Source organism: Crinia signifera, chromosome 5, assembly GCF_055691185.1.
Source record: "Crinia signifera chromosome 5, ASM5569118v1, whole genome shotgun sequence".
Lineage (NCBI taxonomy): Eukaryota > Metazoa > Chordata > Amphibia > Anura > Myobatrachidae > Crinia > Crinia signifera.
The window spans coordinates 131,846,138-131,874,031 of record NC_139221.1 but is presented as its reverse complement, the minus strand read 5'-3'; the positions used below and the strand labels follow the sequence as shown (position 1 = coordinate 131,874,031).

At 47.0% G+C, this 27,894-nt stretch overlaps 1 protein-coding gene across 2 annotated transcripts in view; it reads right to left on the bottom strand.

Annotated features, from left to right (window-relative positions):
* PIGN (phosphatidylinositol glycan anchor biosynthesis class N) overlaps nucleotides 1-27,894 on the bottom strand; it is a 369,004-nt gene that overhangs the window by 330,836 nt on the left and 10,274 nt on the right. For both annotated transcript variants that reach the window (XM_083188060.1, XM_083188061.1), the window contains exon 2: nucleotides 26,634-26,696. The gene's annotated coding sequence lies outside the window, so the exon portion shown is untranslated. The remainder of the gene's footprint in view (nucleotides 1-26,633; nucleotides 26,697-27,894) is intronic.

Below are 27,894 nucleotides of genomic sequence, written 5' to 3'. Positions count from 1 at the left end.
ACATTTATGCTATATAAACCATCTTGTGACACCTGAGCGTCACACCATCAGCACATTTATGCTATATAATCCATCTTGTGACACCTGAGCGTCACACCACCAGCACATTTATGCTATATAACCATCTTGTGACACCTGAGCGTCACACCATCAGCACATTTATGCTATATAATGCATGTCTACCTTATGTCAATGTCTAACTGATGCATGTCTACCTTATGTTAATGTCTAACTGATGCATGTATATCTTTTGTTAATGTCTAACTAATGCATGTCTGCCTTTTGTTAATGTCTAACTGATGCATGTCTACCTTATGTTAATGTCTAACTAATGCATGTCTACCTTTTATTAATGTCTAACTGATGCATGTCTACCTTTTGTTAATGTCTAACTGATGCATGTCTACCTTATGTCAATGTCTAACTGATGCATGTCTACCTTATGTCAATGTCTAACTGATGCATGTCTACCTTATGTTAATGTCTAACTGATGGAGGTCTACCTTTTGTTAATGTCTAACTAATGCATGTCTACCTTTTGTTAATGTCTAACTGATGCATGTCTACCTTTTGCTAATGTCTAACTGATGCATGTCTAAAGCCCCATACACAATAGAAGATAAAGTGAAAGACATCATTTAGAAAGGGCTTTCTGAACGGTATCTTTTACAATATCGTCTAGTGTGTACACTCAATATCGTTAACGATGTGCGCTCCCGATGACCAAACATGCAGGTCAAAAGATCTGCATGTTTAGCGGGCCACAGTGGCTGTTATGAAATTAACTATATCGGCCGTGGCCCCATCGTCTAGTGTGTATGGGGCTTAACGTTTGACAATGTGTAACTAATGCACATCTAACTTTTGGTGACAACCTATTGACTGTCTGACTAGACATCATCTGTCACCCATCTGGAACCCTTGTAACTTTACCCCCTAATGTCAGTTACAGTAGAAAAGCAGAAGAGACAAAAACCATGAGTCACTGAGTCACAACTTTACTGCTAGCACCTAACTTTTTGGGACATATTCCTTACAGATTCTCTAAGATTAAATGCTTCCATGACTGCTACATAATTCAGCCTTGCTCTTAGATTTATCTCAGTAGTTCCTAGATTGTAGCTCATTCTGTCCACCCATTCCACAGGGTTTTGAAGATCAAAGTTTCACTTTTGTCATCCCATGTATAAATTGCTTGTGCTGACCTGCTATAAAACAGCTACATTATGTATGACCCTGGATAAAGGAAAGACATACGGTAGATCAGTAGTGTGTGTAATAGAGATATTGTGCTGAATAAAAGTTTGGTGACATTAACCTAATAATAGTACATTAGCATAGTTCCATCAGCTCTACTACATTCTGACGAAGGTCAGTATTATAATTCTTCTTTATATGTCATACATAAGGTATATACAGATCTAAATATTAACTGACTATATTCTACTATGGTATACAATCTGGAAGGCAAACTGAACAAATTGCTAATACTAATATTGTAATATGTGCTTTGTATTGCCATGTATGTATCCACAGCTTGTCTCATTGTCATTAGTGCTTTACGGCGCTGATACCCATCCAGCGGGCTAGAGGTCACCTATTCCTCCAATGAAACCAAGAGCCAGAAGGCTAGGGTTGCTGAAGAAAAAAGTTCATAGAGATGCAGCAAAATCCACATCAGTAGCCATGTTAAATCGAGAACTGTAGGTTTAGACAGGGCTGCCATCAGAAATTGTGTGGCCCAAGACTAACTAAATAGGCAGGGCCCCCCTTCCCTTTTTTAACACCTGGAATGCCTGGTGAGACCCGTGTCTGCAGCACTGGCCTCACTACTCAGCCTCTACGTTGATTCAAGGGAAGTGTGAACTTTATTTATGAAAAATTATACTTTATAAACTCCAGTCCTGGACCCCCTCTCTGCGTGGAACCAGGACTGGAGTCCCCCTGGTGGCTGCCCTGGGCTTAGATGACCATGACTCTTTATTATACAATTAAGTGTTTCTTTGTAAATCCAGTTCCCGGGACATACAAACAGTGCATGTTTTCCATATCACCTTGCTGGATAACAAGAGTAATTATTATCGACTGAATTCAACATGGACAAGTGTAATGCCTCCGCTCGCCATGTTTTGGGACCGGTGCCTCACTATGCTCAGCACTATGCCCACTAGGATAGTAAAGTATGAAAACCTTTTGGGGAAAAAAAAATGTCTTAATAACCACGTTGACCTAGTGACTATTGACATAATGACCGTATCCCCTTTGAAGAATGTTTCTCTCCTGGCCTTGTTACACCTCTTGAAATATTTGAACGTTTCAATAACCCCCCCCCCCCTCTCCACACACAACTTTCCCTTCTCTGCTCCAAACTATACATATTGAGGTTTTTGTTTTTAGTAATTTTATATATTCCCCCTTAAACTGAACATGACCATGCCACTGGTGAGTTTTAGTTACTAGATATTAAATAGTCACTGCAAGAGTGAGTGCCCAATTTAGAAGGTATACTTCATCCCATCACCTTCAGCCATCAATGGCACCTTTATTAGACACACCTTTTGGTAAAGAGCTGGACCTCCTTTTGCCCTAAAACAGGCTGAACATGGCATGGATTAATCTGCTGTTGTAAATATTCCTGCGAGATTGTATTATATAAATGACATGATGACATCACACAGCAGATTTAGTGGCTAAATATTCGTGCTGCATATCTGCTGGCCCACAATATTCCATATGTGACCTATTGGGCGGAGTTCTGGTGATTACTGAAGCCATTACAATGCACTGAACTCCCTGTAATGTGCATTACACCAGTTTGAGATTACATGGGCTTTGTGATTGGGTATGTTACCATATTAGAAGTAACCATTAGAATATGGAGCGATGTACAGATGTGCCCTATTGGTTTGTTGCTGTGGTATGCAGCGTCACGCATCACCACATGCCGTGATTAAAAATGGGCAATGTAAGCACAATGCCTGCTACTTTGGGTGTAAAAACCTCTCTCGTGCGTGATTTTCCTATGTCCTATATTATCCTTGTTGTTTAATGTGGTCGCATGTCGTACATACACATTGGGGGAAATTTGCCAATATGGTAGTTGTATTTTACATAGGATGTTGCTATCAGACTCTACTTATTTATTTAGCACCTTCTAGAAGATAATGCATAGCATCTGATTGTATGCCCATAGCAACATCCCATCTAAAATAGAACTCCCATCTTAGTAAATTTCCCCATAGTGAAACAAAGTGGTATTTAATGCCCCTGGCGCAAGCTATACGGCGAGCAGTGCCTTCACTCGCCGATTCCATCTTGCTGGTTCCTTTCAGCAAGGTGGCAACGGCGAGTGTGGCCATCAAAACAGCAGGGCTCGCCAAAAAATGCAGCGGACTCAAGGATTCCGGGAAAACATTGAATACGGCGAGGGAGTTGGACAGCGAGGATGGCAGAGTGTTTAATACTGTGGATGCCGATACAGTACAGTAATGTGAGGGCATATGGAACATTGAAGAAACACATTTCTTTCAATACCAAAAGACACACATACTGTACAACTCCCTGACCTTGATCGATGGGATGTCAATGTAACATAGCCCAGCGGGTCGTCAGTGTCTCGTCCGACCCGCTCACGGTGACGCGGGGGGCACGACCCGCTCACGATGTGCACCGTGAGCGGGTCCGATCCAATGGCGACCCGCACCCGGCTGTATGGTCGCCATTGAGATCCTACCTGCAGCAGGTAGGATCTCAATAACGACCGACCGACCCGCGGGACCGCGCATCGGATCGGTATCGGTCCACACCAGGACAGAAAAGGGCCCAATCAGCACACAATCTACATCCAATTGGTCGGAATTGGATCTAGATTGAGGGGATCGGGCCCTAGTCGTCCTGGTGTGTACCCAGCATATGACATTTGATTTGATTATATTATTACAAGTTATAACCACTTTTGGTGATCTATTCAAAAAATATTACAAATAACAATTTCTGTGATTCTGGAGTATTTTCCATTGGAGCTGGGGGATAAACTAATTGCTTTATAAATAGACTCTGAATTATGGGCCTTATTCTGATTGACTCGCAATGCTGCGAAATTCGCAGCCTTGCAAGTCCATCAGATGCCGCCCCCCTCGCATGCCGTGCCCCCCCTCCCCCAAGGTCAACAGTCAAAAGGTCGACATCGGTTTTTCACTTTTATTTTCTAGCCAACTTGTTCTCAGGATTATAACAGTTTGTATTCATTTTGTCAGTGTAATAAATTAGACAGTCTTTTCAACAGTAATTGGAACACTACTTATTAATGCAACATGGTCCGAGAGAAAACAACGGAGACACTGAAAAGGCAGAGATTGAGAAACTGAGATTAGTGGTTTTATTTTCATTCACATTATTTCCTGTTTATGTTTTTCACATATGCACAATACTTTGCTGGCTTTTAAAATGTTTAATTTATAATAATGAAGTTTGAAGCTGGCCTTACACTTATACGTTTTGGGCCGTTTTTACCTGATTCCAATGGATCAGGCCAAGAAATTAGGTGAAAAGTGCCCAAATGGTATGCGCCTAGCATCAGATTGCAATCCACGGTCCTATGCATCAGATCTGAAGATTGCATGTGCATCACAAAAGATTTCTCAGATCTAGCAGAACTTGCTGGGGGTCACATACGATGTATCGTATGCAGTCCAGCCTGGTGACTCCACGGTGGGCAGATGCTGAGATATCACATGAGAGGTTGCAATCTCGGACCAGTGTATGAGGGCCTTAAGTTTTACATTCATAATTTTAACCTACATTTTTTAAATATTTATTTATTAACAGTTTCTTATATAGCACACACGTATTCCGCAACGCTTTACAGAGAATATTTGAACATTCACATCAGTCCCTGCCCCAGTGGAGCTTACAATCTATATTCTCTACCACAGGGGTGGCCAAACAGTCAATCGTGATCGACTGGTCGACCGCAGTCAACCAGTCGATCGCAACCCACCAGCCGCTGCATACCGCCATCAGCTGTGCGCGAGGAGGGGAGAGCGAGGTATCACTGTGCAGTCCCTGCGGGCTGCCCGCTACCCACTACAGTGCTACACATACCGACAGCATGGAGCTGTCAGCAGCAGTGGCAGGTGGGTAACAGGCAGCGGGGTCAGGCAGCACGGACGGGCAGGGGGTCCCTGCGGTGGATGTGAAGTCAGTGGCGGGGTCCCATCTGCCGCAGGGACCCCATCACTGACTTCACATCCACCGCAGGGACCCAGCGGGTTGGAACCTGCTGCCTCTGACGGGGACGGGGGACACCTGCCTCCGCCGGGGGAGATGGGGGGGTGGGGGGTGTCCTGGACCTTGTGTTGTCCAGGGCCCCCACAAACCTTAATCCGGACCTGGGCAGCCCAGCATTGGTGGTGCGCACTGGGTCCAGGGAGGCATATAACACACCGCCTTCCCTGCATGTCTGGTAGGCACCCCCCCTCTGCCTGCTCCTGATTTGCTGCCAGGCCGCGTGCCAAGCTAAGTGGTGCGGTGAATGCTGTGATCTATGCCGGAGCTTTGATGAGCACTGTTCCAGAGGTGCTCCCTTCTGGGGAGCGTCGCAGCAGCAGCTCTCCTCCCCAGCTCGGCCCTGCCCATTATCTCCTCCAGCTCCTTGGTCTCGATTGTAGGGCTCTCATCACTGTCCCATATGCACACACTAATAGCAGCTGTCTCACGGCCAGCAGGGTCTTCCCAGCAGCTGTCAATCAGCATAGTTTGTGCTGCTGATCGTACATAATCCCATCACAATCACCCCGAGTCCCCCCATTTCATATAAAAGTATAATGTGCCGCTTTCAATCAGTGCCAGGGATCTCATCAGAGAGCACACACCATCAGGTGTGCAGTATAATTGCAGTGTATGTGCTTTTATGTTGAACAGAATTAGAATTTTGGGCACATTCCCTGTGTCACATTGTGAATTTCGGCTCATTCCCTATGTCACAATGTGAATTTGAGGAACATTCCCTGTGTCACAATGTGAATTTCAAGTACATTCCCTGTGTCAGAATGTGAATTTCGAGTACATTCCGTGTCAGAATGTGAATTTCGAGTACATTACCTGTGTCAGAATGTGAATTTCGGGTACATTACCTGTGTCAGAATGTGAATTGTGGCTCAAAACCTGTGTCCTAATGTGAATTTTGGCCTATTCTGTGTGGCATTATGAGTAAGGGGCTTATTGCACTGGGAAGGGAATGTTTTCTGCAAATGGGGAAACGCCGGTAGATCACCAGTAAGTAAGTGTACAAAAAGTAGATCCCGGATTACAAAAGTCCGGCCACCCCTGCCCTACAACATGTATGCTCACACACATTCATTCTAGGGTTAATTTGTTGGGAGCCAATTAGCCTACCAGTATATTTTTGGATTGTGGGCGCAAACCGGAGTACCAGGAGGAAACCCACACAAGTACGCAGAGAATATACAAACGCTGCACAGTTAGAGCTATGGTGGGAATCGAACCCATGACCTCTGTGCTGTGAGGTAGTAATGCTCATGCATTAAATGGGATCTGGTAATGATAATAGGCACTTTGTGGCAAAAGAAGCAAGTCCATCCACATCTGAATAACCCCCTTTTGCCATATGCTGCAACTGCAATGTTGCATGTTTTTTTTTTTCTCAATTTTGCAAACAAATACACACAAATGAGGAAAAAGTAACAATCAGTGCACTATGGGTCTAATTTAGACTTGACTGCGGGCAAAATTGTTCTTAAAATGGGCAAAACCACGTGCACTGCAGGTGAGGCAGATGTACAGATGGAGCCGCCACCATCAGGTGCGCCAACACGCTGAGGCAACCCGACTCGGCATGCCGTTCACCGTGGACATGGCCGCTGCTAATGGGCCATCTACGTTTTTAGGCAGCACTCCCAAAACCACGGGGGTCCTGGCTACAAACACCCCTCAGCAATGGGGAGGTGGCTAGCCTACAGCAATGCACGTTTCTCCAATAATCGCTCGGGCTGTGAATGGGCCCAGCAAATGGGCCCGAATTAGCCCCTTCGTCCGCTTATAGTGTACTAGAAACTAAGCGGCAAATTCTGTGGCATGCTGAACACTGCTTTCTGTTGCAATTTGAGAATAGGTATATGTGGACACATCTTTATATAAAAGAGAAGATTTTAATTATAGACAGACCAGTAGATTGTTTTGATCAACCCTCGCACATGCAACATAAGAGACAGTTGTGACCGTGAGCTTGTTCACACTATAGCATGTTTTCTGTACTTGGAAAACAGAAGTGGAATCAGGGTAGACTTCTGCTGCTGTAGCCATACATTTCTAGGATGCAGCTATGTGATCTTGACTATAGTCCCTAACACCTACAATATAAAATGTAGTCATTCACATTTGCCGGTCTTTTCTACATGCACCTTCTTGCACCTAGTTGCCTGAAATGGGGACATTCTAATGTGGATTAAGCACAGTAAAGGTATGATTGCACAAGATGGAACACATGCAGGTAAGGAAGAATTATACAGCTTTAAGACATTATTTGTGGGTTGCCAGGGGAGGAAGAGGACAGTTACTGCTACAAGCAGAACTCTGGGAGGCAATGGAGTCATCTGCCGCCAGGCTCCTGCTCCCAAGGGGGCACCTCTTCTCCACCTGGAAGTTTAAATCAGTTATTTAAAAGCCAAGGAAATTGCTTCTACTGCTGAGTTCTGAAATATATATGTGTTCTCTATATTTCTGAACAGAAAAATATATTTTATATAGGGTTGTGTGTGTGGGGGAGGGGGGGCACCAATATATATCTTGCCTCCGGGCGACTGGAACGAACTTACGCCACTAGCTACAAGTTCTAAACTTAAACCAGTGGGTGTTTTTATTGCTCTGACAGATTATACAGTATGTTTGTCAGTGCATTTCAACAATTTTATTGGGATTATTTAGAAAGGCTACTGTTTCTGTTGCACATTAAATGTGCATTAAAATGGTTTTACAACATAAGTACATGTGGGATTGTGCCTTTTCCCAACCGTAAACCATATTTTTATTTAATTTACACACACTAGCATATCAATCTGAATCAAGGGCCTGATTCAGAGTTTAAAGCTGATGTGCAAATTCACAAACTGTTCGAGTATCAAATGACTGCACATGCGTACTGATTGTAGCGAGTATGCGTAAGCCAAAATAGCGACAAAAAATAGAGGCCAAGAACTCCCCTCTTTCTAAACTGGCGATCACAGAGCGCAAGGACTCCATCCTGAACTTGAACACACGCAGGAAGGGGTTCAGTGACTTTAAATTCAGGATGGGTCTTACTGAGCCGTCTGGCTTCGGTACCAGGAATAAGTTGGAATAATATCCCTGGCCCTGCTCCGTGTCTGGCACCGGTACAATTACCTGAGACTGAAGCAGCCTGGTAATGGCCCCCTGAAGGAGCACCTGATCTTCCTGGGATGCTGGAAGTGCCGACCTGAAGTATCGTCTGGGAGGGGGTTTGTCGAATTCCAGCCTGTAACCTAGAGAAATGAGACCCCTGGCCCAGGAATCCAGACCCGAGGCGTCCCACACATGGCTGAAATGCAACAATCGCGCTCCCACCGCGAGAGAGTCTCGTGGCGGGAAAACCCCGTCATGCTGCAGGCTTAGAGGAAGCCGCGGCATTTGGACGGTCCTGGGTGTTGGAGGTGTTAGGCTTCCTAAACTTGCCTCTCGTGCCCCTGCTGGCATTGGAGGCACCCCTAGCCTTGGGGCGAAACCTGTTCCCACGAAAGGACTGCTGGGAAGCACCTGTGAAGGTACGCTTTGCAGCCGTGGGAGCTGATGGAAGGAAGGTAGACTTTCCTGCCGTGGCCTTGGAAATCCAACCGTCTAATTCACTCCCAAACAGCCATTCTCCTGTAAAGGGAATACCCTCCACACTCTTCTTTGAATCTACATCTGCAGACCACTGACGCAGCCACAAAGCCCGTCTGGCTGAGACCGCCATGGCTGAATTGCGCGCATTTATTGCGCCCAATTCCTTTTGCGCCTCGCACAGGATCTTAGCGGTATCCTGAATGTGACGCAGGCTGTCACCTATCTGGGCCACAGTCATGTCACCCAACAACCCTTCCTGAATCTGGGTTGACCATGTATGAATTGCCTTAGCCATCCAGCAGCTGGCTAAAACTGGGCGCTGGGATGCCCCACTAGCCGTATATATGGACTTGAGGGTAGCTTCCAGCCTCCTGTCCGCCCCGTCCTTAAGGGTGGATACCCCTGGGACTGGTAGCAACACCTTTTTAGAAAGGCGGGAGACAGAGGAGTCCACTACCGGTGGCTCCTCCCACTTCTTTCTGCCCAAAGGTTCAAAGGGATAAGCATTTGTGAACCGTTTTGAAAGAGTAAACCTCTTATCAGGGTTCTGCCATGCAGCCCTGAAAACAGTTTCTAACTCCGCCTGCTCAGGGAAGTATACTGGTTGTTTCCTCTGAGTCATGAAGAAAGGATCTCCTTCTGCGGATGCCTCCACTGGGAGATCTAAAACATCCCTAATGGCCCTGATAAGCGGCTCTGGACCATGCACTGCCGCCTCAGGAGCTGGTTCCTGCAGAACCTGCTCCTCACCCTCCTCCAATATGTCCTCATCGTCATCATCTGTGTCAGGATCCATTGCAGTAGCCTGCCTTTTTTGAGGCTGTGCGGGAGGAGGAGGTACATTTAGGGTATGAAGAATATCCACCCTGGCAGCTAACATGGACAATTCCCTCTGAACCCTCTGCGTTTGCTGAGTGTTAGTGGAAAGCTGTGAAGCCACAGAATCCAACAAGGTCTTTATGTTGGAAGCCCAAGCAGGCTCCTGCTCATCTGCCTGCGACGGCCCCACAAGCTGTGGGGGTACCCCACTGATCTGGGTGTCAGCACTGCTGGGCTGTGGTGACATACAAGCCTCACAAGTAACCTGGGACTATGACTTAGGCACAAACTTGGTGCTACACACCATACAAGTGAACTTTTTCACCATGCTGAGACAGTACTGCAGAGTACAACAGTACAACACAACCCCCACGCAGTCACACACGTGCACACACCGCACCGCTGTATGTGAAAAACAGACTATGTGCTAGATTTATGTTGTAACTAAGCAGTGGAGAAAAAACAGAGCAATTGGGGAGCCAAGTGCACCCTTAACCTGAACTCACAGATCTGGGTGAGCTGGTAACGCTAAACACAGTGATCTGAACAACACAGTGTCTGACTAAGCCAGATAGCGCAGCAGCGCTAAATCGCTATAAAAACCTGCTGTCTCTGCCGTGCTGCAAGTACTCGGATCCACCACGCCAGTGAGGAGCCCTCTGTAATGGAGTCTGGCAGCGTGTGAAGAAGCAGGAAGTGACAGCGCGCGCCCAGCAGAGCTTGGTCCCGCTCTGAGTGAAGCCCCGCCCCCTATACACGGAGCTGGCGCTTATATATATTTATACTGACATTAATAAAGGTGTAAAATATATATATAATACATTATAACCTGAGGGGTGTCCCTGGTGGTCCAGCGGCAGCACCCCTATGCCAGTTACCAGACGCGGTGTTCACGCAGTCCCTGCTGGAGAGCCGCCATTACTAGCCGTCGTCTTGCCGCACCAGAAATGGCTGCGGGGACCCCTTGTGGGACCCCCAGCCTGTACTCACCACTGAAGTCTTCAGACCTGTCAGGGGTGTGCGGCGGCTAGGGGACTTGCTCGCTACAGCGCAATGTTGTGCGGTGACAAGCCCCACGCAGGACCGAATTGTCCTGTAGCAGGGTCAGCTCTGCACCTGAAGAGGTCGGGGACTGACCCTTCCCCTGACACCCACGAAGCAGGACAGCTGTGTGGTCACCACAGCGCCCCAAAATAACAAACTTTGAAAATAAATGTAGAAAAACTCTGGAGCATCCAGAAGCACTGCCTCTCCTGAGGCACATTTTTCAAAACTGACTAGTGGAGGGAGATTGAGGGGAGGAGCCAGTGCACCCACACTGAAAGTTCTTTTATGTGCCTGTCTCTCCTGCGGAGGTCTCAATCCCCATAGTAGTGAAGCCCAGTATCCCATTGGACGGTAGAGAAATAGCAAATTAATCTAATTGCAATCCCCTCGATTTGACCGACAGGAAGTCGACATCTTGGGGTGGTCACCTTCCGTTTTCAAGGAGTATCTGAAAAAAAAAAAAACAGGCGTGTACAATATTTTTAAGGAAGAGAGTGTGACAGCAGCACCTGCCTTGATCAGCCTGTGTCTGTCGCAGAGTTGTGGAAGGGTCAGACTAATGCTATGTACACACGGTGAGATTCCCTTGCTATTCGACTTATACGTACACAAAGGAGAGATTTGACATTACATTTTGACTATATATTTGACTCGAATCTTAAGTCGAATAGACTGGGCGACTTTCAGCTTGAAAGCCACCAGGTGTGTACAGGGCAGCGATGAGCGGTGACGTGCGCTTCCACATCATTGCTGGCCCAGCCATTTATCTGCTGGTATTACCCACAGATGAGAGAGGGAGTGGATGGCTTTCCCGCTATGTTTCACCACAGGGAAAAAAAAAAAAATCGCAAAAACTGCTAAGTGTGTATTCACTGAGCATTTTTCAGCCCAGTGATTTTCACAATCATCGATATCCATACATGCTGGGCAAAATCGCCCAGTGTGTTTGGACCTTTACTCACATTTGCTGGAAAAATCATTCAATGCTTTGCAAATTGCGCATGGATGTGCGACAGGATAGCAGTATTTTCGCAATTCACTCGCAGATTTTCGCAGGGCAGCGGCTAACTACGCACAGTCATCTGCAACATTGTGAGGAATCTTGTATCGCTGTATACAATGATGAAGGGGTTGGTTTGGGTTATGCACAGGACTAAATGTGATATGTGAATGCTAAATCTATTCCACAACTGTAATGGTACTATACCCATTTTTGGTACTTGTGGAGTATCACGGCTCCCACGATGGGCATCGCACATGAAAAAATCGCATCGCATGCGATTTTTAACAGAAAAGCATCCAAATGCATTGAAATTAGTATGAAACATGTTCAATGGCCCCCAAATGGCCCCCAAACCCCCATTATCAACGCGAACCCGAAGCGTGGCGAGCGCAGCCACGCTTCTTTTCATACCCCCACTATCCACGTCGGCGTGGAGTTTTGAATAGAAAGTGTGGCGAGCGCAGCGAGCCCGAAGCGTGGCGAGCGGACGCGGATACCTTCACAGGTATCCGCGTCCCCTCGCGGGCTTCACAGGTGTCCGCGTCCCCTCGCGGGCTTCACAGGTGTCCGCGTCCGCTCGCCACGCTTCGGGCTTGGTGGCTCGCTGCGCTCGCCACACTTTCTATTCTCAACTCCACGCCGACGTGGATAGTGGGGGTATGAAAAGGTTGTAGGATGCGTACCGCCGCCGCTCGACACGCTTCGGGTTCGCGTTGATAATGGGGGTGGTACAGCCTCAAAAATGCCATTTGGGGTACAATGAACATGTTTCATATTAATTTCAATGCATTTGGATGCTTTTCTGTTAAAAATCGCATGCGATCGCATGCGATTTTGTCAAAAAACTTTAAAACCAGCAAAAATCGCATCCCATCGCATGCCACTATATATGGCATGCGATGGCATGCGATGGGAGCCATGATAATCCACAAGTACCCAGTTTTTTGATGAGACAGTGCTCTCATGATTTAATACTATGATCAAAGTGAATGAATAAGAGAAAAATACTCAGATATTGGGCATTTGAAATATAGATTTATTGTGAAAGTTAAAACAATGTACTAAAGGATACATCTTTTTTATGATGATATGTGATAAAGCACCGTCCTCTGACGCAAACTCATGGAAAATATAGAATTTGGTGTTGTATTTGACAAAATTCAATAAAAATCGTTTTGAAAAAAAAAAGTATGAACAGAGGACAGGACCAGGTGGCAGCTCTGCAAAACTGCTCCGCTGTAGCCCCATGACTCACAGCCCAAGAGGAAGCAACTGACCTGGTGGTATGGGCATTAATCCTTGAAGGAATAGGTCTGCCTACCTTAGTGTAGGCAAAGGCAATTACGGACATTAACCATCTGGCAATGGTCTGCTTAGAAGCAGGCCACCCTCTCTTATGTACGTCATATAGTACTAAAAGAAAATCAGTTTTGCGAATATCCTTTACTCTTTCAACGTAGATGCGCAAGGAGCGAACAATGTCCAGTTTCTTCAACTTGTCCCTATTTCTAGCCTCCTCAGGAGGGAGCACAATCTCCTGGTTTAAATGAAAACTTGACACTACCTTGGGCAGAAACTGTCATCATGGAAAATCAGAAACGGAGACTTGCAAAGCCCCCAATTCTGAAACTCGCCTAGCCGAAGCTATAGCCAACAAAAATTTAAGTTTCCAAGAAAGAAATTTAAGGTCAGCCGACCTTAAAGGCTCAAACTGAGCTTTTTGTAACACTGACAAAACTAAAGACAGGTCCCAAGGTGCCACCGGCTGTGTCACAGATCTGCTTAGTCAAGCTTACCTGTATGGTGATTCTGCTCTGTGTCTCAGTCTGACTCAGTCCTGTCTCCATTCATGCTGCCAGACAGTCTGTGCATTGCTGGTTCATTGATTGATTGCACCTGATGGAAATCCAGGCAGAAGCTGGAATCACCTGTAACCCTTTGCTCTCCTGTTCCATGTGGCTCACCTGTTTAGTTCAGACTGAAGTATTCTGGATTCCTGCCTCAGATTGCAGATTGCCCTCTGTCATTTCCTCCAATCAATACAAGGCAGGGGGGATAAATATCTTGCTCACAGAGGCAGAACTGACTTCAGCAACTTGTCTTCCTGCTGCATGTGCTGGATGTTCTGTGCAGTTCAAGCCTGCTTCCTGGAATCCCTGCGTGAGTCTTCAGTGTTCAGCTCCTAGAGGCTCTGCTTGTCTGGCTGGTCCAGCGCTCACGGTCTGGTCCACAAATGGTCCAATTCCTGCTCCAGTTCCTGCTCATCTAGCTCATCTAGTTCCTGCTCATCTAGTTCCTGTGTTTATACTCGGTTTTCTTCAGTTATTTGTTATATGCCAAGTCAGCCAATCTTCAGTCATCCAATCGTCCAATCTTCAGTCATCCAATCGTCCAATCTTCAGCCATCCAATCTTCAGTCATCCAATCTTCAGTCATCCAGCCATCCAATCTTCAGTCATCCAATCGTCCAATCTTCAGTCATTCAATCGTCCAATCTTCAGGTATCCTTTTCTCTAAACTCAAATCCTGAACATTGCCTTATCCTCCCAGAACTACCGACACATATCTTGTTTATTTTGAATGGACTGCCATCTTGTTTATTTTTGCAAAGGACTGCTATCTTTTGTTACTTGTTATTTATCAGAGACTTGCATCTAGTTATTATTTGTCCAATCAAGAAGTATTGATCCTGGTTACATTATCTGTTATATGAGTTCCTTCAATAAACCTGTTTGTGTTAACCCATCTCCGGCTGGTTACGCCTCTCTTCCTGAGATCCGCACCACTCCATCAATCCACCATCTGACCACTCCAGTCACGACTGATTCCACACACCCATTTCGTGACAGTTTGCTGAAGTCCCATGGACTTGGTCAGTGATCCGAGTGTGAGAAGTGTGGGTTGTCTAGATCACAGTACCAGCATGGAGAGACAGATTGATCTTCAGTTCTTACTCACAAAGTTCTGGCAAGACTTATCTGGTTGTTCTTGCAAGCTGCAGCAATCCTTGCCGGCTAATGAATCCTCACGTGTCACATCTGCAGCCGCATATCATTTGGCCTCTTCACCTCTACCCCCTGACTACCTGGCTACTCCAAAGGAGGACGATGAGGCTTCTGCGGACAGTGGGTCTGTCATAAGTCTGTTACTTTGCCATCTGGAATCTGGTTCTGCTTGGACCTTTAAAGAGCCAGAATCAGAGACATTAAAGGTTTTACACCAGTTACTGAATCAACTACAGGAATTACCATCTAAAAAATTTTCTGTAGTCTCCGCCATATTGGACAGTTCTTTGGTACCCCTTTCCAGTGGAACTGTGCTCAAAGGAACTTCCACTACACTTCCAAGTACTCCTGAGAAGTCCTCTCATAAGCCTTGTAAGGACATACCACAAAGCAGACCACGAGCCCAGCTGTCTGAGGAGGAACGTCAGCGGCGCAGGCAGCTAGACCTGTGCTTCTATTGTGGTGGTTCAGACCATTTCATAGAAGATTGTTCTCTCCGTCAGCCCAGAAATGGGGAGATTCCTCCCGTTACAGCTCAGAAAGAAACCCGAGTTAATACTTGGGGCCCTAGAACAAAGATAATCTTGGCCAAACACGGTTTTACTGCTGTCCACAGAGCTCCTGGGAAGGTTCCTGTATCCATTACTGGAGGTGGTGTCTCAGGATTTTCTGCCCAAAAGCATGTGTCCGTCTCATCAACCTCAGGAGGGTTGTCCAATATCGCAGCCCCAGCAGAGGTATCTTGTGCTAAAGATTCAGAACGAGTATCCCGTCTCCAGCCCCAAGAGGGTGTTCAGCCTTTCCAGCCCCAGAAGGGGTTCCAGAATCTCCAGCCCCAGGGGGGGGCTCTCTGTCTCCAGCCCCAGGGGGGGGCTCTCTGTCTCCAGCCCCAGGGGGGGGCTCTCTGTCTCCAGCCCCAGGGGGGGGCTCTCTGTCTCCAGCCCCAGGGGGGGGCTCTCTGTCTCCAGCCCCAGGAGGGGGCTCTCTGTCTCGGGCTCTCTGTCTCCAGCCCCAGGGGGGGGCTCTCTGTCTCCAGCCCCAGGGGGGGGCTCTCTGTCTCCAGCCCCAGGGGGGGGCTCTCTGTCTCCAGCCCCAGGGGGGGGCTCTCTGTCTCCAGCCCCAGGGGGGGGCTCTCTGTCTCCAGCCCCAGGAGGGGGCTCTCTGTCTCCAGCCCCAGGAGGGGGCTCTCTGTCTCCAGCCCCAGGAGGGGGCTCTCTGTCTCCAGCCCCAGGAGGGGGCTCTCTGTCTCCAGCCCCAGGAGGGGGCTCTCTGTCTCCAGCCCCAGGAGGGGGCTCTCTGTCTCCAGCCCCAGGAGGGGGCTCTCTGTCTCCAGCCCCAGGAGGGGGCTCTCTGTCTCCAGCCCCAGGAGGGGGCTCTCTGTCTCCAGCCCCAGGAGGGGGCTCTCTGTCTCCAGCCCCAGGAGGGGGCTCTCTGTCTCCAGCCCCAGGAGGGGGCTCTCTGTCTCCAGCCCCAGGAGGGGGCTCTCTGTCTCCAGCCCCAGGAGGGGGCTCTCTGTCTCCAGCCCCAGGAGGGGGCTCTCTGTCTCCAGCCCCAGGAGGGGGCTCTCTGTCTCCAGCCCCAGGAGGGGGCTCTCTGTCTCCAGCCCCAGGAGGGGGCTCTCTGTCTCCAGCCCCAGGAGGGGGCTCTCTGTCTCCAGCCCCAGGAGGGGGCTCTCTGTCTCCAGCCCCAGGAGGGGGCTCTCTGTCTCCAGCCCCAGGAGGGGGCTCTCTGTCTCCAGCCCCAGGAGGGGGCTCTCAGTCTCCAGCCCCAGGAGGGGGCTCTCAGTCTCCAGCCCCAGGAGGGGGCTCTCAGTCTCCAGCCCCAGGAGGGGGCTCTCAGTCTCCAGCCCCAGGAGGGGGCTCTCAGTCTCCAGCCCCAGGAGGGGGCTCTCAGTCTCCAGCCCCAGGAGGGGGCTCTCAGTCTCCAGCCCCAGGAGGGGGCTCTCAGTCTCCAGCCCCAGGAGGGGGCTCTCAGTCTCCAGCCCCAGGAGGGGGCTCTCAGTCTCCAGCCCCAGGAGGGGGCTCTCAGTCTCCAGCCCCAGGAGGGGGCTCTCAGTCTCCAGCCCCAGGAGGGGGCTCTCAGTCTCCAGCCCCAGGAGGGGGCTCTCAGTCTCCAGCCCCAGGAGGGGGCTCTCAGTCTCCAGCCCCAGGAGGGGGCTCTCAGTCTCCAGCCCCAGGAGGGGGCTCTCAGTCTCCAGCCCCAGGAGGGGGCTCTCAGTCTCCAGCCCCAGGAGGGGGCTCTCAGTCTCCAGCCCCAGGAGGGGGCTCTCAGTCTCCAGCCCCAAGTGGCGGTGAATCAGAGTGTCCTGCTCCTGGAGGGGGTCTTGTGTACCAAGGACGTAGGAGAAGAGTCTGATATGTTGGCCCTAGCCTCCGGGCCTGAGGACACTTCTGCCCTGGCCTCCGGGCCTGAGGACACTTCTGCCCTGGCCTCCGGGCCTGAGGACACACCTGCCCTGGCCTCCGGGCCTGAGGACACACCTGCCCTGGCCTCCGGGCCTGAGGACACACCTGCCCTGGCCTCCGGGCCTGAGGACACACCTGCCCTGGCCTCCGGGCCTGAGGACACACCTGCCCTGGCCTCCGGGCCTGAGGTTGTTCCAGTTATTCCAGTGCAGACTGCCTTGCCCAAGGCATCCGAGGGGTCTGCCATGCACAAAACACTCAATGTGCCCGCCGTGTCTGAGGCTTCCGTGGTTCCAGTTTTTCCTAAAAAGTCCAAGATTCTTGATCAGCTGAAGCCTTCCAAAGCCCCAATTCCATCAAAACCAATTCAAGATTCAAGCAGAGAATATTCGCCCATCTATTTTGATGGGGATCTTGTCCATTATGAAGCCCTGGTGAACCAATATTTGTCTATATTGGAAACCGAACCTTCATCTGGTCTCACGCTAGCCAACATCGTCAGTTACCTGTTTTTGTCATTTAAAGGAGAAGCTTTGGAGTGGGCTTGTCCGCTTTATGAATCTAACGACTCCAGACTTCGAGATCTGACATCCTTCTCCAAGGCCGTAGTGGAAAGGTTCGGTTCAAAGACTCCCTGTAAGAATTCCTCCACCACTACAGTTAAAAGTCATCCGGTGGCCAAAACCGACCATTCTTTGCCATCCATCCAAGATTGTGCGCCATCTCAACAATGCCTTAGAACCTCCAAGGTTTCAAAAAATTGTCTATTGATGCCCAAATCTATGGACGTTAGAATTGGGTACACATCCATGTCCACCCATTGTGTTGGTTCCTCTGGACTGTCCAATTCTCCAGGATCATCTTCTGAAAAGCAATCTGCCCCGTCAATACCCACCATATGTATTGGATCTTCCGCTTCATGCTACCTCAGTGGTCCTTCAGGGAGTTTCAATTCAACTGAGAGGTCTTCAATCCTGACCTTAGACCAAGACTCAAATTCAGAGTATGATTCTGATTATGATGCCACTCCCTTCCTGGGAGGTCCTGTGCTCTCTGGTGCCTGTTTTGCAGAACCTAAAGCTTCACCTTCCTCAAAAAAATCAAAGCATTCATCTAAGAAAAAGAAGAAGCATCGTCGTTAACCTTGAGCTCCCTTCCAAAGAAGGTTCTGGCATAGGTGTCCGGAGTCCACCCTGAAGGAGGGGGTAATGTCACAGATCTGCTTAGTCAAGCTTACCTGTATGGTGATTCTGCTCTGTGTCTCAGTCTGACTCAGTCCTGTCTCCATTCATGCTGCCAGACAGTCTGTGCATTGCTGGTTCATTGATTGATTGCACCTGATGGAAATCCTGGCAGAAGCTGGAATCACCTGTAACCCTTTGCTCTCCTGTTCCATGTGGCTCACCTGTTTAGTTCAGACTGAAGTATTCTGGATTCCTGCCTCAGATTGCAGATTGCCCTCTGTCATTTCCTCCAATCAATACAAGGCAGGGGGGATAAATATCTTGCTCACAGAGGCAGAACTGACTTCAGCAACTTGTCTTCCTGCTGCATGTGCTAGATGTTCTGTGCAGTTCAAGCCTGCTTCCTGGAATCCCTGCGTGAGTCTTCAGTGTTCAGCTCCTAGAGGCTCTGCTTGTCCGGCTGGTCCAGCGCTCACGGTCTGGTCCACAAATGGTCCAATTCCTGCTCCAGTTCCTGCTCATCTAGTTCCTGTGTTTATACTCGGTTTTCTTCAGTTATTTGTTATATGCCAAGTCAGCCATTTCAGTTCTGTTATCTCCGTCACCTGTTCCTGTGTCAACGCCAAGTCGCTACCCTGTCCTGATACCAGTTTCCTGACCTGCCTGCTACAAGCTGCATCCAGCTATTGTGTGCTACGTCTCTGCTGTAAGCTTCCAGTAATCAGTCATCCAGCCATCCAATCTTCAGTCATCCAGCCGTCCAATCTTCAGTCATCCAATCGTCCAATCTTCAGTCATCCAATCGTCCAATCTTCAGCCATCCAATCTTCAGTCATCCAGCCATCCAATCTTCAGTCATCCAGCCATCCAATCTTCAGTCATCCAATCGTCCAATCTTCAGTCATCCAATCGTCCAATCTTCAGGTATCCTTTTCTCTAAACTCAAATCCTGAACATTGCCTTATCCTCCCAGAACTACCGGCACATATCTTGTTTATTTTGAATGGACTGCCATCTTGTTTATTTTTGCAAAGGACTGCTATCTTTTGTTACTTGTTATTTATCAGAGACTTGCATCTAGTTATTATTTGTCCAATCAAGAAGTAATGATCCTGGTTACATTATCTGTTATATGAGTTCCTTTAATAAACCTGTTTGTGTTAACCCATCTCCGGCTGGTCACGCCTCTCTTCCTGAGATCCGCACCACTCCATCAATCCACCATCTGACCACTCCAGTCACGACTGATTCCACACACCCATTTCGTGACAGGCTGCCTATATGACTCCTTGCAAAAAAAAAATCTGTACTTCAGGTAAAAGAGCTACCCTTTTCTGAAAGAAGATGGATAAGTCCAACAACTGTACCTTTAAAGACTGGAGGCTAAGCCCTGCTGAAAACCCATCTTGGAGAAATTCTTAAAGTCTAGAGACCTTGAACCTATAGGTGTGCACCTTCTGTCGTTCACACCACCTGATGTATATCTTCCAAACACGATGGTAATTAACAGCTGATACAGGTTTGCAAACCCAGAGCATAGTCTGGATAACAGCCTCCGAAAAACCTTTCTTCCTTAGTAAGGAGGGTTCAAAAGCCAGGCCATCAAATTGAGACGAGCAAGGTCCAGGTGCAGAAACGGTCCTTGACTGAGCAAATCCAGCTGAAGAGGAAGACGCCAAGAGTCCGTCGACAACCTCAGTATGTCTGAATACCACAACCTTCTGGGCCAGTCCGGGGCATCCTCACTCTCTTTAGGACCTGAGGAATCATGGGAAACGGAGGGAACACCTAGGCAAGGTTGAAATGCCACGGAACTGTCATGGCATCCACTGCCCACACGGTCCAAGAGCAGAACCTGAGAACCTGACAGTTGTGTCTGGATGCCATCACGTCTATCTCTGGGAGCCCCCAGAGAGTCACTATTTCCTGAAAGACTTCCTGATGAGCGCCCACTCTCCCTCCAACAGCTCTTCCTTGCTGAGGAAATCCGCTTCTATATTTCGGATCAGTCCCGCCCTGATGATTCAGGTAAGCCACAGCCGTGGCATTGTCCGACTGTATGCGTACAGGTGATCCCTTCAGGAGATCCGCTGCCTGCAGAAGGGTGTTCAAAACCGCCCGGAGCTCCAAGATGTTGATCGGCAGTCTGGATTCTTCCTTGGGCCACAGACCCTGCAACCTCAGGTGCAGGACCACCACCCCCAGCCCCTGAGACTGGCATCAGTCATGACAACCAGCCAATCCCACGAGCAGAGGGAATGCCCCACTTGCAGAGACTCCAGATCTGTCCACCAGATCAAGGAGTCCCTTGTCTCCTGAGATAGCAACAGCCGTTCCTGTTTCATAGTTTTTTTAATTTCCTGACCAACAGGACAGAATGTTCCACTGAAAGGTTCTTGAGTGAAACCTCGCAAACTGCAGTGTCTTGAAGGTTGCCCCCATCTTGTCTAGCAGCTTCACTCCTTGCCATACTGATGGATTTGGGGACTGAAGAATCAACAGGACCAACTGGCGAATGTCCACCGCTTTGGACTCCGGAAGAAACACACGATTTAGGTGTGTGTCCAAGATCACCCCCAGAAACTGAAGTCTCTGTGTGGGTGTCCAGGAACACATGGAAACGTGCTGGACTCCTGTAATAGGCTTCAACTCCTTTTAAGGATTTCGGCCTATAAACCACTTAAAATGGCAGCCGCCATAGCGGGGGGTCCCCCCCTCAAGATCCACCACTAAGCAGGGAGCCGGTTCAGGACTTACCCCGGGGCCCAGGAAACCTCTCTACAAGGAGGTTGAAGCACTGTGCAGAGAGGGCAGACAGCGTCCCTCTGCACACAGAGAGCTGACAGGATGCGCTTCGGTCAGCCTCTGCTGCGCTCTCAATGTGTATAAAGTTCCTGTTCAAGTAACACACTGTGCCTGCACTAAAAATTAATAAAATAAAATTTTATAAGTGAAAATTAATAAAATAAAAAACAACTAGCTACTCTACACAAAAACGGCTGCAGCACGCAGCCAGTCAGCACAGCACCCACTCCAGTGGGCACCTAAAATGAACTGAGGAATGCTGGGATGCAGAAGGGAGGAGCCTGCCTCTCAAAGAAGTCAGCATAGGTGCCTTGCTCCTGCGGACCCTCCTACATCCCATGGTTGAGCTGTGTCACCAGGATGGACGAAAGAGAAAATGTATTTACCATTTAGTAATTGCATGCCTATCAGTAGCAGGCTATCTAACACAGCACAGGTTCTCAAACTTGGTCCTCAAGTGAAATAATTAGCTCCACCTGTGGATCTTTTAAAATATGTCAATGAGTAATGAATTCACCTCGGCACCTGCCAGGTGACCTGGAAAACATGAACAGTGTGGGGTCCTGAGGACCGAGTTTGAGAACCATGCTTCCTTCGAGAAAGCTTTTCAAGTGAAACGCGTCAGGAGGTGACATCAAGCCCTAGTGGAGGAGGACTACAAAGCCCAGCAGGTCTCTCAACCTACAACAAGCTGCCCGAACCAGCCTAAACAGACCAGAACTTTTTCATATACCAAAATACCACCAATGGTGCAAGCCACGCCACAATTGGATACAAAAAGGGACATTGGGTCCAATCAAAGAAACAGCTTACAGCAAAATTTGGATCCATGACCCCAATCCTGCAGGTGGACAGTAATTATAACTACTCTAAACCATCATAGAGTTGGTCCAATACACTCCCAGGCATACTAGGAACAGACAGTGAGGACATACTATTCCCCTACCACAGTCCCCCCACTATGTTTTTAGAAGTTATTTAATCTGCATTGTGATTAATGTTTTTATTAGTTGTTTTATGTGATATATATCCCATTTATCTGTGTATCTAATTTTCATGCATTTTATGAAATATAAAAATATGTAAAGTCAATCCAACGGAATTGGTATTTCATTTTTTAAAAACAGCGCTGCATATTTTTCCTTTTGTTTTTGGTTTCCCTGTTCCAGGATTTACATACCTGTTTTTTTGCAGCTGCTACTCAGTGACACAGCTGTTGTATATTGCGCCCCTACGGGTATACTCTCTCTGGCGCAGCCAGAAAGCAATACCCTTAAAAAAACTTTTTGGGTCTACAGAGTTTGAGAAACCCTGATCTAATCTATTGGCAGCTATTCTTTGACCTTTGTCAAGACCCCCTCTCCTGCCTTCTCCAGTGCACACATGCCCCATACACGGCAATGGAGGCGTGAGCTTGTGAGATGCTCGTGCATCCCTGTCCTGGCAATAGGCGCAACGGTGCTGTAGATAACGGTGGACCCAGCTGTCTCTTGTCATTTTTTCCTTTGTTTTGACTTTTTTTTTATTGTTTGCAGGATAGCTTTATGCCAGTGGTTCCCTATCTTTTTCAGAATCACGGCGCCCTAGAGCATCAGAAATTTGGCACCCCTAGGCCAAATGTTTATTTTTGATTCATTTAGAAAGAAATATTACATAAATTAATACCACACAGTTTGGGAACAATGCATTATGCTATGTTTTATAGCAAAATTGCCTGACTGACTGATAGACAGCACCCAAGTACCTTTTTTTGCACAGCATGCACAGTCCCAACAGCTGTTGGCTAGTGCTGGAGGGCAGACTGGAACCGGACTAATTACTAAAGCAAACCTTGGAAATGATTTCCCTTGGAGAAGAGAAGCTGTAACCGATTGGATCGTACAGACTGCAGCTGTTGAGACAATGAGTCTCAGAGAGCACAGCACTGCATGTTGACTTCAATAGAAGCAGTTTTGTACAAATGATTTGAGTCAGCCAGGAAAAAGAATCTATAGGGTTGAACAGAAGCTGGTTATAGCAGTCGGACACTTGGGAGCTGCGCTCGGAATAATGAGAAACATCAGGTGACCGAGTCCAACATGGCTGCACCCCATGCTGGAGTTTAGAAGGAAAATCTGTAGATTAGCACACACAGGGGAGTCGCTGAGAATGGCCTTCTGTGGAAAAACACCATAATACACAGACTTAGTGCATGACCAGTGAGAACAGACATCCAATCGCGTCGTGAACTCAGACCTCTGCCTCAGCTAAGCCCAGGGCCACACCAAAAATCCAGGTACAGCCTGGATTACTGAACATGGTTTCCAGCCAAGTAACAGTTGCTTTCATGCTGTAGGCTAGACCCTGGTTATTGCCAGTTCATCCCTTTGACAGCGCATGGAGATTATATCAATCCCAAGCATAAGTGATCTGACTCTCTGTATAGCATGACCCGTTTTGGTGCTGTGTTCAACCCTGGTCGCAGTTAAGGTCGACAGTGTCGACAGCCAAAGGTCAAAAGGTCAAAATGCACTAGGCTGACACTGACAAAAGTGGTTGAAAAAAGGAGGGGTTAACTAGTGGCCTGGTGGCCTGTAGTTATTGGGGCGCCTTCTGGGGTGGTTTGTCAAGCTGCTCCTACTTGGGGGTGTCAATCCCCTGGTACAATTACAATGGAAAAAGGAGGAGGTGGGTTGAGCGCTATGAACAATAATTGGTTTGAGGTCAATTTATAACAACATGAAAAATAGACCCATTTAAAAAAAATATTATTATTTTCATATTAATGTACATTGTTCAATGTTTTGTATTATTCTATATTCTGTGCCGTAAATGTAATACATTTACATTACGTAAATATTCAATACATTGTGCCGTAAATGTAATTATATCATACATCTACCTAGTGCAAATGCACAAATTGATCATTTTATCATAAAAATAAATTTTTCATGTTGTTATAAATTGACCTCAAACCAATTATTGTTCATAGCGCTCCACCCACCCCCTTCTTTTTGACACTGACAAAAGGTTGACATTGCAATGGTCGACATGGATTTTTCATGATTTTTTTCTTCCAGACAACTTACTTTCAATCCACATGTACTACAAGTGAGAACAGTAGTGTGACGATGCACCAAGCATGAAGCATGGCGAGAGAAACAAGTTCATGTGAGGGTACGCATTACGCTAATTGGAGGTCCACATTGACAAATGTTGATATAGACACCCAAAAAGAATTGGAAAACTCATGACAACCTTTTTCTGCGCTGACCATTTCCATGGTGATCTATTGCTTCTGTTGACCTTTTGCGAATGTCGACTTTTCATTGATGAACAATCATGGTCAACCAAACAACTGTCAACCTAGTAATCCACACCCAACTAACACAAACTGGTTAGACCCTTTTTACACCAAGCAACAATCTGGGTTCCAAGTTTGGTGTGAAAGGAGTATACAGCAAGTATCAGTGTACTAGAGCATTGCATCAGCAAGAAGTAGCAGTCTAAGGGGCAAATGTTCTAAGCCAGTCCTCGAGAGCTACCAACAGTTCACGTTGTCTGTATCACCTAGCTGGGGCACAGGTGCACTCATTACTGACTAACACATTATAAAAGATGTTCTAAGCATTGGAGAGTGATTAGTGTAGAGAGAGAAATTAACAACCAATTAGATCCTTTTTCAAACACAGCATGTAACATGGCAGTTAGGAGTTGGTTGGCTATAAAACTATATCTCTCTTAAGTGTATCATCTCTCCAAGACAACTCAGATATCCAGTATTGATATTCCTGCAGGTCAGACAGCAGTATGTGTTCAAATATTAGATTGTGTATCCTGCCCTGAGAGAAAGAAACATTTGTTGCCAAAAATTATGTAGCAAAAAGTCTTACTGCTACAAATCATACAGTAGTATACAGTACATAAGGACCATTCATGTATAGAGAGATTTGTTGGTACTTGTGTAGTTTCACGGCAGCAGGAAATCGCATCACTCGAAACACTTTATAAAATCAACTCCACGCCGTAGTGGATAGTGGGTAGTGTTCATTCTAGCACCTGCTATCTTTGAAAATCCATGCAGTTCCTCTTCCCTGCCTGGTGGGTTTCTAGCACAGGTCTGGTTTGCATATCAGTGCTGATATACAGACCACCCTGTGCTAGAAGCACTACAGCAGACAGTGACACCCCAGGCAGGGAAGAGGAACTGCATGGGTTTTCAAAGATAGCGAGTGCTAGAATGAACACTAGTGGGGGTATGAACAAGTCGAGAGGACGCGTACCGCAGGGCTCGCTGCACTTGCCATGCTTCAGGGTGGCGTGGATAGTGGGAGTGTGCTAAATGTGCTTAATCGCATGCGATCGGTGGGCAGGGGAAACTTTAAACTACAAAAGTACCATCGCATCCGATGCGATTTCCCTGCAGCCGTGAAACTACAAAAGTACTGATTTGTTTAATAACCTCATTACATACTGGTCACATGATAGAATGTTCTCAAACAAGTAGGAATAAATGTGCAGGAATACACATTTCCTATCGGGCTAGTTAGATATGGACTGGGTGAATATTAAGGGGGAGTATTCAATCTGGGGTCACGGCAATCGGGAGATGGTCACCGGTGATTAAATACCCCCCCTTAATTTCCAATGAGACAGACTGGGACAAAGTGTATACAACTGATGAAATTAGAGGAAATAATCTTCATCTTAATTATTTTATTATGACGCAAAAGATTTTCTACTGAAATTACTACTAATAATAATAATGCAAAAGATAGGTTATACATAGTTACACAAAGTATTATTGGGGTACTTTCCTTTCACTCCAATCACATACCAGTTCCTCTCCTTTCCTGTTTTTAGATTTTGCCTGATCCTTGGCACTATTGTGACATATACTAATAAAGGTTCCATTGTAAATACATAACTAATTCCGTAAGTGCCCCCATCGGAATATTTTTGTTAGGGACATTTCATATTATAGTGCAGATAAATCTTGTCACTTTATTGTCTCCAATATGTAAGAAAGATCCAGAATTATAGAAGTACTGCCCAGTGACCACTAGGTGTCACCATAAACCAGGCATACGGGAATAGTGTAAATATTATACTGATGTTTCATTTACTAGTTTATAGGAACAACTGGATCTATTTAGTTGTGTTCCACTCATGATGCTGTCACTGAAAAATGATAGAGAAATAAGTGGCGCTGGACAATGTAAATACACAATTTATTAAACATTAGACTGAATGATCATAAAATACTAGTGAAGGTAAAATCAAAGTAAAATAAGGTAGATACCTGTACCAACCAAAAAAGTAAAAAAGAAAAAAACAACAATCCATGTCCTTTTCTGATAATGTCGCTATATATAATCAGGTGAAAACCAAATTGCGTAATGAAGCTTGTGTAATGTGTACCCACAATGGGTAGTTACCAGACGACCACTAGAGGCTTGTGATCCATAAGGATGGCATTACAGCAGGTGTCCTCAATATATGCGCACTAGTAGTTGGAGAAGCTTACCTGATTAGTCATCTGCCTCCTTCCAGCCGTCTTAGATATAAGATGTGGTATCCTCAACAAGATCTAGCACAGGAGAGAAAATGGGCAGTGCAAGGTTAGGGTGGCTATTAGCATTTTCCAGAACCAAGCATGTGCCAGTCAGGGTGATGCAGAGCGTACCCATTACAGCCGCATCTGTGTTTTCAACTAAAGAAGAGTAATTAGATATTCTTTAGCAGGTAGATTTCAGAGATGGCGTGTTGAAAGAATTACATGCTACCAGAAAATAGGATTTTAATACCTACCGGTAAATCCTTTTCACAGAGTTCATATGGGGTACTGAGATCTTATAACCTTGGGGAAAAGAGGGTATACGTCAGGAGACAGGCACATAACTTTTCTTCAACCAGGGTGTGCTGGCTCCTCCCCTCTACTTCCCCTTACTATCCAGTTAAGAAACTGTGCCCGAAGGAAGGATAACGTATGTGAGATAGGATTTAGCATAATAAGTAACGTGGTGAGATTCGCACCAGCACACCACAACAACACTCTCAACCAAACTTAGTCAACCCCGACATTGTCTTATATTAACATATAACATATAATTTCTTTAAGATTTGTGGGGAGCAATAAGTCACCAAAACTCAGATGCTCCAACATAGGTCAACGGACCTATAACGTACAAGAGTACAACGCCACTGTCTTGCAACTTGCAAGAAGGCAGAAAAAGGATCGCAACATGTGCAATCAGAGCACCGCACTGAGGCGGGCGCTCAGTACCCCATATGAACTCTGTGAAAAGGATTTACCGGTAGGAATTAAAATCCTATTTTCACCATCATTCATATGGGGTACTGAGGTCTTATAACCTTGGGGTGGTCCCAAAGCTTCCAGAAAGGGCGGGAACCTGTGGAGCCTGTTGCAACATGCCTGCCCAAACTGGGTATCATCCTTGGCTATAGTGTCAAATTTATAAAATTCGACGAAAGTATGTTGACCTGACCAAGTGGCAGCTCTACATAGCTGCAATGCTGACACACCTCGAGCAGCTGCCCAGGATGGGCCCACAGCTCTAGTGGAATGAGCTCTCACAGAGGCCTGTATAGTCAAATGGGCTGCCACATATGCCTGCTGTATGGTGGAACGAACCCACCTAGCATTCGATTGTTTCGATGCCAGGCAGCCTTTCTTGTGTGCGTCATAAAGCACAAAAAGACACTCTGTCTTACGGACCCTTGACATTCTCTTGACATAGCCCTTCAAGATTTTAACCACATCAAGT